Source organism: Artemia sp. Qi Xiang Cuo, chromosome 1 (assembly GCF_049724085.1).
Source record: "Artemia sp. Qi Xiang Cuo chromosome 1, ASM4972408v1, whole genome shotgun sequence".
In the NCBI taxonomy this organism is placed as follows: Eukaryota; Metazoa; Arthropoda; class Branchiopoda; order Anostraca; family Artemiidae; genus Artemia; species Artemia sp. Qi Xiang Cuo.
Genome location: NC_142794.1, coordinates 72190404 through 72202457, shown reverse-complemented (window position 1 = coordinate 72202457; position 12054 = coordinate 72190404). Strand labels below are relative to the sequence as shown.

Genomic DNA, 12054 nt, shown 5'->3' with positions numbered 1-12054 from the left:
ATCGGATAACCAGGTTTAGCGAAGCAACAAAGTGGGTACTTCTCTACTCCTTTAAATTGCCGTTCGAGATTTTCCTGTGTTGCTGTCTGAAGTATTGTCTGAAGTTGCTGTCTGATCTTTCTAACACTTCGGAAGAAAAGCTATTCCCTTTATTTTTGCGATGGAGTTATTAAAATCTTATTTATAGTTTAATATAAGTTAAAGACGTGTTACAATAGAAGAAACATCATTTTCGGTTTCAGCGAGTTGATTTATACCAGAATCGAGTCTCCGAACGTACCGAAATAACAAAAATCGAAAAAAGGATTTTCCACCCCTTTCACCCCCTTTAAGCAGCCCCAGAAGGTTTTCCCGGCGGGAGATTTTAGCGGATTTTGGATATGTTGTCCAGCAATATTTTTGGACATTTTAGTGTAAAAAATCTTCCTAAATGTCAAAAATGAAAAAACCTATTTTTTCGTCTCCTTCCACCCCCTTTAAGCAGCCCTTTAACCCAAGTCCTTTATACAGAAGACTGATGACTTTAGGGGAACAAGTGGAAAGAGTATAGTTAATCACCCCCCTGGCTGAACTAGCACCATTAACAGACTTCTTAGCATGAGTGCTGAATTTTAATCCAATATCAATAGTGATTCCAACATCTTGTTCAATATTTACCGACAAAAAAGGGTGACCTGAGGCAAAATAAGAGCAACAAGGATTCATTTTGTCAAAATGAATGACATGGCACTTGACAACTCTAAATTTAAGAACCCAAGCCTCAGCCAATTAAACAGTCCAATATTATTTTGTAGATGGGCATGATCTTCACAAGCAAGACTGGTCTAATGAGCTTCAGGTTGCCAGCAAAGAGCATTAGTTTTCTGACAATAGCAGAAGAAGCACCATTGATGAAGATATTAAAAGTGTAGGACCCAAAACCCTTCCCCAAGGAACTCCACTCAAAACATGCTTAGATGAAGAAAGAATATAGCTACCAGAGTCATCAAATAACTAAACACATTGAGATTGCATATAAAGAAAATCAAGGACCCAGAGCAGAGACTTCTCTTCAAGCTTGACAGAACATGATTTGATTTCAAGTCACTTGCAACAAACTTTGTCAAAAGCTTCAGAAAAGTCATTCACAATCTTGTAAGCAGGCACCCCTGAATCAAGTAACTTAGTGATATGGTCATATGATTCAAGGAGATCTTTCAGAACAAAAGCCATGGTGATAGCTGTACAAGATATTATTTGCTTCAAGATGTCGAATAACTGCAGAACTGATTATTCTTACAAGAACCTTAACAACTACTGATGCCATGCTAATAGTTTGGTAATTTTCAGCAAGGTCCTTTCAACCTTTCTTTAATATTAGAATGATATGGGCTGGCTTCCAATTCAGAGGTAATCTGGAAAGATTTAATGATAACTTGAACAGTAAGGAAAGAGGTTGGCACAAAACTGTTTGACATTGATGGAGGATACAAGGATGAATGCAATCTGAACCAGGACATTCATTCATATTGAGGGACATAAGTTTATTTAGAACTATTGAATCATTAATCAGAATAGGTTCTATATTATGTGATACATCATATATAGGAGGTGAGGCAAAAAAGTACCCTGACAAAAAAAGTAGATAAAATTCTAGTTTCTCTACTTTTTATTATCTTGGAAAGGGGCTAGGTTAGGAAAATAACAGTGACCTTTGATGACCTTGAACAACTTTCAGTCATAATAGTGAAACCTTGCAAAATAGATCTCCTGCTTAAATGAAGCACAGCAAAACTGTTTTCAGCTTCATAACTCTGCTCAATCCCTTTAATGAGGTTTCAAAGACCAGCAAAAACATATCCTAAATTTAGAAAGAAAAAAACATTGATATGGCTTAAAATTCTACTGAAATAACAGGAATTGTATTTTTGGAACTAAAACCAGGAGGAAAGTGCCAACTGAAAATTAAGGTAAAATATTTAGTCAAAATTTCAATGGGTAGGTAAATTTCTAGGACTTAAAAATCAGAAGAGGATTAAGCTAGAAGCTTGACAATATATTCCCAGAGTATGTTTTTGGCCCTGAATTCATTACTGGAATTCTCATTTTCCTAACCTAAACCTTTTCCAAGATAGTAAAAAAGGGCAATTGTTCATTATATACTACTCATGAAAGAAGTCAAGTTTGGTCAATGCTAATGAAATAAAATAGTTGAGAAACAAATCTGGGCCCATTAGGAGGGTGGGGGTATAGCATAGCATATATTAAATATGTTACCTATCCTAGGTACCTTCCCCACCTCTAAACCCCAAAAAACAATCATTTAAATATTGTAAACCAGATAAGAAATGTTGCTTTGTAATCAATTTAGATCACAAATACCCATTTGACTGGTCTCTATGTCTGCTTTACTAGAACAGTCTATATTGCTGTGTAGCATATAATGTACCAGTGGCAAAAAGTAGCTAAACTAGAATTTTACCAAAAAGTATTCTATACATAGGTTCCAAATATTGGACATTATATTCATATAGAGTAACTATAGGATAAGACCCCTAAGCAGGGGCGTCCTGAGGTTCATCTTATTGGGGGGTGATCCTCATAAATTTTACTGAATTGCTACCTGATTTATGCCAAACTTTCTTCAGAAATCAAGAATTTTGGTACATTGTTGTTAATTTTGTAGGATTTCTGCCAAATTTTTTATCTTTGGCCAAAATTTTACCAAATTCCAAATAAATTGGGAGGAGGGCAGTACCCCCCCCCCAAAAAAAAAAAACAACATTTAAACATTGTTTTGAAACATTCAAAACATTAAAATATTTATCTAAGCTCAAACATTGAAAAACTTCGGGTTTTTCAATGTTTGAGTTTAGATAAAAGTAACCCTACAGTAATATGGGCCTATAGCCTAACGTATTCAAATATAATTATGTGTTTCTTAACACTTGTCTGAAGTTAAATCTGTTGAAGGTTGACTATGTCTGTGATTAGGATATGCTGTTCTAGGCTAACAAGGGGCACAGCTAAGGCAGGGGGGGGGAGCTCTCTTACCCTATAGTAGTTATCTTGACCAATAGTGTATCCAGGGGGTGGTGGAGGGGCCTGCCCCCCCCTGAAATTTCTTTTCTTTTTTTAAGTGCCAATATGGTAAGTTCAAAAATATTCACACTTTTAAGTTAGGCTAGGTTATATGCAAAACCTGTTCCTTTTTTCATTTCTTGTTAAATAGCTTATTTGTTACAAGTAGCCATTGTGTGTATTTGTTATAAATGGCCATTTGTGTGTATTTTTTATCATTACAAGTGTGTACTTTTTATTTCTTTACCTAGCTACCTAGGTAAATTTCTACCAAATCATATTATTGAGTTACAAATAAAGTGAAAACACCATTTGATGCCTTTTTATGCTGATTATGAGTATAATAATCATTTCTTTTGGAAATGAATTTCAGCCCCCCCCTATATAAGCCAATTTAGGGTTAGGTTAGGTTGTAGAAATATATACCCTGAACTGACATATATTGTGGGGGGGAGCTGAAATTCCTTTCTAATAGAAATTATAACAACATTCATAATCAGCATAATAGACTATAGTAAGTTCGAAAATATTCACACTTTTAGGTTAGGCTAGCCTAGGCTATTTGCAACACCAGTTCCTTTTTTCATTTCTTGTTAAATGGCTAGGCCTATCCATTTGTGTGTGTACTTTTTATCATTACAAGTGTGTACTTTTATTTCTTTACCTAGCTACCCACCCCTGCCTGAAATCTTGCACTATGATGGATATTTTCTAGCTCACATGACAGCTATAAAAAGGTAGATGGAAAAATTCTACTTTAGCTACTTTTGGCTATCTTGGATTGGGTTTAGGTTAGGAAAAAGAAACTTTCAGGTATGGGTCTATAGGCCAAAGAATGTCATGGGAAGGTATTTTGGAGTACCTACCTCCACTCCTTCTCCCTCTAGAGGGTCCTGAAATTTGCCTACATGACAGGTATAGGCCTATACCCATTGAAATTTTACCAAAACAACATTTTACCTTAATTTTCAGTTATCAATTTCTTTTTCTCTGGCTTTTGCTCTGAAAATGCAATTTCAGTTATTTGAGCAGAATTTTAAGCCATATCAATGTTTTATTTCCAGAATTTAGGAAATGTATTTGCATGTCTTTGAAACCTTATAAATTGGGATTGAGCAAAGTTGTTAGCCTAAGCTGAAAACAATTTTGTTATACTTCATTTAAGCAGAAGATCTATTTTGCAAAGTTTCACTTCTATAACACAGATTTTTAAAGGTCATCAAAGGTCAGGGCCCTCTAGTGGGAGAAGTAGTGGAGGTAGGTACTTCAAAATACCTTCCCAGGTCATACTTTAGCCTGTAGACCCATCCCTGAAAGTTTCATTTTCCTAACCTAACTACTTTCTGAGATAGTCAAAAGTAGCTAAATTAGAATTTTACCAGCTAACTATAGTAACTAGCCTAGCCTATTTGTGCCAGGCCAATCATATTCTAGATATGAAGATTTTCACACATCCTTTGGTGAAACAATCCACTTTCTAGGTGGTATGAAAGAGATTCTCCAGCAATTTAACTGCTGATGAAGAGATTAGCTTAGTGAATGTACCTACTGGGAATCTTGCCTTGGCCTGGTCACTCAGCCCAATCCTGCTAGGCCTAGCTGGAGAAGTCTTAGTTTGTTAGGCTACTTACAACTCAATCATCCATTCGCCTTCTAACAAGTTTTCCCATGTATCATGTATCATTAATAATTAAGATATCATCCTCTTTTCCACAGACAAAAGTAGCTAGATACAGGAGTAACACTGCTTTGAAAGAGATCATTTTTAGCATTGTGAATTTACCGGTAACTATTTTGTACAAAAATATGCACAAACAGGTTAAAATTTGTGCGTCACAGATATAAAATCGTATTAATTTGTGACTCAATTATTCTTTTGAAAAAGTTATTATCACTTTTGTTTGTATTTATTAATTGAGTTCTTACTTTTCTTTCATTTAATAATTATACATTAATCATCACGAGCGCTCGCCACTGTTCAGAGCTGTTGGAAGGAAAACGGGATTTTATCAAATTTGGATTTCAAAGTGGAACCAAATATATCTGAAAAAATGGCATTTCGTATGCTGATGAGTAGCGAATATAAAGGATATATAACACTATGTAATGATGGATCTACAGTTGATTAAACTAAGAATGTTGGAATAGCATTTTGGTACCCTCAGAAAAATATGTCAAGAAAATTCAAATTGCCCCCCGACTGCAGTGTATTTTAGGCAGAAGTATATGGTATTACAAAGACCTTAGAATTTACTGAAGAATGCGAAGAAGAAAATTTTTTAAAGTGTTCCTATTCAAAGACTGCTATTCAAGCTATTACAAATACTAACATCATGCCAAAACCAAGTAGAGAAGTCATAAAGTGCTATATGCAGCAACGGAGAAGAAGATTTTCCTTCAGCAGATTCCCGCTCACCCTGGAATCATAATGAAATATATTGCAGACACATATGCTAAGTCTGCAGTTGAAGTTGGAATTAGTTTAAATAAATTGGACACCCCTCAAGAATATATGATGCTCTGGAAAATAATTCAAGAACTGAACCAAGAAGGCTTTCTATCAGAGATTAAACTGGAAATTTTTTTGTTAATAAGAAAAATTAAAGGAAAATGGAAACTAAACTGTATAAAGAATTAAATAGATTTCAAGCAAAGAAAATATTCCGCCTTCAATCAAACCATGCAGGAATCGAATATTACAATTCAAAATTTTGCGGAGAAAGTGACAGTTGTCCCAAATGTGGGAGCTTAGAGACCGTTGAACACTTGTTAATAGAGTGCCGTGAGTGTGAAGAAGAAGGACAAGAAAGAGTGGATTTTTTTAAAATTAAGAGAAGGTATCCAAGCTTAAGTTTATTACTCGGTGGATTAGAAAGTGAAGAAGAAAATTGTGGGATCATACGTCTTGTAATAGAGTTTTTGAAGAAAAGTGCAAGAATTATGGACATTTGAAAACAGTTCATAAAGAGGAGACTTTATACGTGATTGAAGAATAAGAAGTGAAGATTTGTATAGACACTGACGTCCTCTGGGCTGTACAGCGAGAGGGGAATCATCCCAATCCTGAATCCATTGCTTAGAGCTGCGTTTTCAGACACGAGGTTTAAACATGGCTTAATACCTTGTTTTGCAAAGAAAAGTAAAGAACTCCATTAAACAAAAAATAAGCAAAAATAAAATTGTGGTAAAGCTTTCTAATTAAGTCAATTTGGAATTTAGTAAAAATATTAAGACGCAAATACAAAGTTTCGAAATACCACTTTTTATTATGATAAAGATACACATCCTGGAATTTGTAAGCTTGGAGGGAACTTGCTCAATAGCCAATTTCCTGGCTAAGTGCGTCAATGAGCCGGATGGACGCGGTTGGTTTTTCATATATATACTCAGATTTTTTAGACTGAGGGCGGACTCTTTGACTTGCAGGGCGAACCTCTGCCCGTTTATTATTGTATTAAAAATACCTTGGAATATTGTCAGATTATTGTAAGCGTCTAGGTATCTTATTATATATTATTATAGTTTTTTGAGACTTTTGATCTTTTTGGGACAACCAGTCCCAGTAGAATATATATGTATTATCAAAAATTGCATCAGTATATGTTAACTGAATAAAAGTATTGTGTTATAGCCAACCTCTCTTCAATCTACAGTTAGTCTCTCGAGTATACCCAGCTGGTACGCCTCATTACTCCAGTCATAGCCTAAGGAACGTTACAAAAGTTTAAATACCTTAGGGCCAGAGTGTATCTCCCCTATGAAGAGAGAATGAAGGCATCTACCACTACACCACTTTAATACCATAAATACACCTTACCACAACTGGTGATATTGCGGAAAAACTGGGTCAAGGAGACTAAATAGTGTTGCGAAAAAAAATCGAAATGACCGTAATAGAAGGGGGAATGTAAATGGATTTCGCTTTTAGCGATGCTCGAATTAGCAAAACTTCGAGCAGCTTTGCTCGAACTTTGGCTATTAGAAATAGGTTTGTGTCCCCTCAAAGATTTGGGTACAATAGAAAAAATGGAAAAAAGGCTCAATCAAGAATTGTAAAAGAAAAAAAAAATACAGTATCTAGTTTTTAGCAAGTAGAAATAAGTGTATAATTAGTAGTTTTTTTTAGTGTTAGTAATAAATGTAATGTAGAACTGCTGTACATCACTAAATAATAAAGTATTTGTACCGCGAATTAAAGGAATAAAATAAAAGATAATACGTAAAGAAAAAAAAATCTAACTGGACTGATGAAACGTTGGTAGAAACAGAAGAATTTTAGACATAATAGTAGCAAATAATGTCCTAAGTCAGCCTTACTACAGGTAGAGGCTATAGACTTATTGTTCAAGGATAACACTGATACAATTTAGTAAAGGAAGCCCATAAATTGTAGTCCAAACAATTATAGGTTAAAACATTTCCTATTGTTTTTTTAGAAGCAGAGATGCTTTGAAAATATGGCATTTTACGACATAGTAAGTAGTTGAATTACCTTTGTTAAAGCTAACCCAAATGCTAGGTAGTTTTATAACATCGCAATCAAAGGGACAATAAAGATAATTAAAAATGCAATTAAAGTACATGAGGAAAGGGATGTAACAAAGAGAAAAGTAACCTTATAAGTAAGAAAGCAAATGTGGAAGCTTAGCAAAAGTCACTGAAGGAAGAGAAAAAAAGAGTTGTTACCGAGCTGTTATGGGAAGTCTGAATAAGGCAGGAAATTCGGTGAGAGAAACCGATAATCACAGAAAATGGAGGCACGGGGATAGGTCTTAAAAAGGGCCTCCTTTCCCTACACAGAAGACCTTCATTTGAATAATGGTATTGGAAAAAGTTCAAATTCTGAATTAGCTGCACGAAATGAGTCAGAAGAAAGTTCAAATTTGAATTTTAAACCATGGCTGCTTTTGAGCCATGTAGATGTAAAGCTACCAATGTATGAAAACTGTTATGCTTGTTTACAAGGAATATAAGCCCAATGCATCCTTTTGAGATAGCTAATATTGATAATTCTGGTCCGCTCTTACGGTTACTCAATGACGAATCATCCTCAAGTCTAGTCTGATTATAAATCAGTAGAGTTTAGTCGAATATCAGGTAGTGTATATCAGATAAAAGATGGTCTGATTGTAGAAATCCAATAGAGTGAAGCCAATAGTCCCTTAAATTCAAATTAGCCTACAAGTTGATTGTATCCAGGAACTAAATAGAAATAATATTACGGAAACAATTGCACAGGACGTTACAGTTCATATTACAATAATTAATGTTCAGATTCCTAACTCTATACGGGTTAAGGTAAACTTAATAAACGTTATATATTTAGAATCAGCATTAAAAGGCAGTTCTTTTGATATGTATAATAAAAAAACAAATTTTTTGGGGTTGTTGTAAAAAAACGAAGGAAGATAGGCTACCGAAATAGGGTCATTGGAAGCTAACAAATTGGGAGGAGCTCAATCACTGTTGGTCTCTCGTTGTTAAGCACATGCAATGCATCTACTGACCTTTGACCTCTGAGGTAGCACCTCCAGTCGAATTAAAAAAAAGTAATAACAGGATAATGCAGCAAAAGTTTACATTAAGTGGCCATTACATGTATAAGCTAGCTGAAATCTTGTTATAATTAGTTATAGTCTAATATATTAACTTTCTTATTGGTTTCAAAAGGTAAAAAGGAAAAAAAATTAAGATAATAATTAACCGCTATAAATATTTAAGCGAAACTTAGAATAAGCTGAGAATGCAAAAAAAGTGCTAGGTTAAAGAAACGATAAGCAATATAAAACCAAATTATAATCTAAAAATTTACCAGGAGGTAAAAGCCAACGACAAAATCCATTAAAAATAAGCCCAAAATAAACCTCATCGTGACAATCAAACCACAGTAGTTCAAGGTAATAATTTTAACTCTAGCGAAGCTTTGGATCTGAGAAAACAAACTGGCACAGGAGATCCCTAGTTTAAACAACTGGTTGTCACCTGTGCCAACCCAAACACCCAAATCCCAATCCGTCGAACCCTAATACAAACTAAACGTATCCACTTTTTCTTTGAAAATAAAATATAACACATTACACAACGAAAAAACTTGCAGTAATGAACAGAAATTGATATACAATTTTCCCAGATTTAAGCTTATCAATAAACCACAGATAAGTGAGAATCGCATTCAAAGTTATGCAGCCGTGTAAATGGAATTGTTGTCTCTCTTTGGCATATAAAATAAGATCGTAATTAAAACTAAAATAAAATCTGAAACCAGTATGTCGTAAAAATTGCCTTTTTATGAAGAAATGAGAACTAGCAAATGCGGGGCAAAATTTAATTAAAAGTGTTCTAAAAATCTGCTGAAAAATACAGTACTTTTCTAACACAAACACTTTCGGACGGAGAAATTTAAATAATTTAAAAAAAATACAGGTTGCGAAAATAGACACCCCCCGCCTCTTAAAAATAAAGTAAGTAGACTTGATAGACTTGATATGTTGCCTCATCCGTAGTAAGCTAAGCCATAGCTTTGGTCAATCAATATTGAAACAGAAGCTATTGTTCGAGAAAGGAGGGGATTGAACCTCCTTCTCAATTTATTTTGAGATCAGAGCAATCTGTCGGTACCTTGAAAAAATTCCACGGCACAGATCAGTCACTAGATGTTATGTGCCTACTAGCTGTCGTCGGAAAGACATGAAAGTTTAGCGGAATCGCAACGGATGCTCATTGGAGTAGTCATTCGATGACTCGGGTATGCTTCTATTTCTTATTTAAATAAAAAAAACAGGTTTTTTTTTAACTGAAAGTAAGGAGCGACATTAAAACTTAAAACGAACAGAAATTTTTCAGTATAGGAAAGGTGGCAAACTGGGAAGAATTTGATCTTCGAGACCTTTTGTCGTATGAGCTTTGTACGTATCCCCATCCCTTTTTGGATCTTATGAAATTCAGCGTCCTGCCGACAAACCATCTCTGTCAAACGCAATTCAAAAGGCGTCAGGGGACCATTCGGATGAGCGCTTAAACTCGTGCCACTATGTCGTTGACGGTGGCTTCAGAAATTGACTTGGCAACCCAACTCTACATTTGACTTCATTTGCGAAAGTTACGTCAAGTATGTCACCACTAGATTTGGAAAATCTTCGGTAGTTTTTGATGGATATGACAATGATCCTTCGACGGAAAGTATGGCTCACCTCAAACGTTGCAGGGGTAAACAGTGCCCAGTGGTAGAATTCACTGGTACAACAAAATTAACAAGAAAGAAAGAAGAGTTCTTGCAAAACTGCACAAACAAGCAGCGGATAATTCTTGCGATAGGAGAAAAATTGTCCTCAGCAGGTTGTTCGGTACAACATGCCTCTGCTGACGCGGATGTCCTGATTGAAACCACAGCCATTCATAACGCAAGAACTCAGTTGAAGTGTCTCACCGGTAACGAGACTGACCTCCTTATCCTTCTCCTCTATCATGTCACTGCCACACACAAAGGCCTGTATTTCAGATCCGAGGCGAAAAGCTTCAAACAAACATAAGCTATGGAATATTTGCTCCATCAAAGAAAAACTAAGGGACATGTCTGGTGCAATTCTATTTCTGCACGCGTTCCTAGGCTATAACACCACTTCGATATTACAAGGAATTGATAAATCTGTCGGACTGTCATTGTACCGGTCCGATCCGTCTTTCCTTGAGGCTGCTAAGGTCTTTATGGACTCGAAGGGTACGAAAGACGAGCTCATTGTAACTGGTGAACAAGCTCTTTTGAGAATTTATAAAGGAAAGCCAGGAGAAAATCTCGTGTCCTTGAGACATCGTCTGTTCCTGGCCAAGCTCGTTTCCTCTTCCACATTTGTCTGCCCTGATCGGATGCCTCCCACACCCTCAGCTGCAAAGTTCCATCCTTTTCGCGTGTATTTGCAGGTAGTGCAATGGAAAACTGAGGCTCCTGCGATGAAACCGCAAAACTGGGGATGGCGACTCTCTGCTAATAATTACATCCCAGTAATGGCGGAGAAGAAACAAGCTCCCCAAAATCTTCTTCAAATTATCCGCTGCAAATGCAAATCATGTGGCGATACGGCCAGATGCACTTCCCGTAAGAATGACATGTCTTGCACACTTGCTTGGGGGGAGTGCATGAGATCAAGCTGTAATAACTCTGAACCAACGTCTCTAGAAGAAGAACAGTTTTAGTTCCTTGCATTAACGGTGGTTGTGCTCTTTTGAAGTGCTCATTAATGAAATGATGATTCTCAAAATTATGTGGTCTAAAAATAATGATTATCAAAAGTGTGATTTATATATAGACGCGTTAATGTTTTTGTTTTCCAACTGTAAAAGAAGCCGATAATAATAATGATTTTTCAAGTTTCTATAGGTCTATACTTGTAGTTTCCCTTTTTCTGCAGTCTGTTCTTCACACGGTTGATTCTCATCGGATAACCAGGTTTAGCGAAGCAACAAAGAGTGGGGTACTTCTCTACTCCTTTAAATTGCCGTTCGAGATTTTCCTGTGTTGCTGTCTGAAGTATTGAAGTATTGTCTGAAGTTGCTGTCTGATCTTTCTAACACTTCGGAAGAAAAGCTATTCCCTTTATTTTTGCGATGGAGTTATTAAAATCTTATTTATAGTTTAATATAAGTTACAGACGTGTTACAATAGAAGTAGCATCATTTTCGGTTTCAGCGAGTTGATTTATACCAGAATCGAGTCTCCGAACGTGCCGAAATAACAAAAATCGAAAAAAGGATTTTCCACCCCTTTCACCCCCTTTAAGCAGCCCCAGAAGGTTTTCTCGGTAGGAAATTTTAGCGGATTTTGGATATGTTGTTCTGCGATTTTTCTGAACATTTTAGAGTAAACAAAGCTTGCCGAATGTCAAAAATTAAAAAACCTATTTTTTCGTCCCCTTCCACCCCCTTTAAGCAGCCCCAGAGGGTTTTCCCGTTGGAAAATTCTAGTGGATTTTGGATATGTTATTCAGCAAATTTTTTTGA

General features: G+C 35.8%; 1 long non-coding RNA gene across 1 annotated transcript in view; it reads right to left on the bottom strand.

Moving 5' to 3' along the window:
* The window catches only part of LOC148956688 (uncharacterized), a 99608-nt gene that overhangs the window by 41683 nt on the left and 45871 nt on the right, over nucleotides 1-12054 (bottom strand). The window lies entirely within an intron of this gene.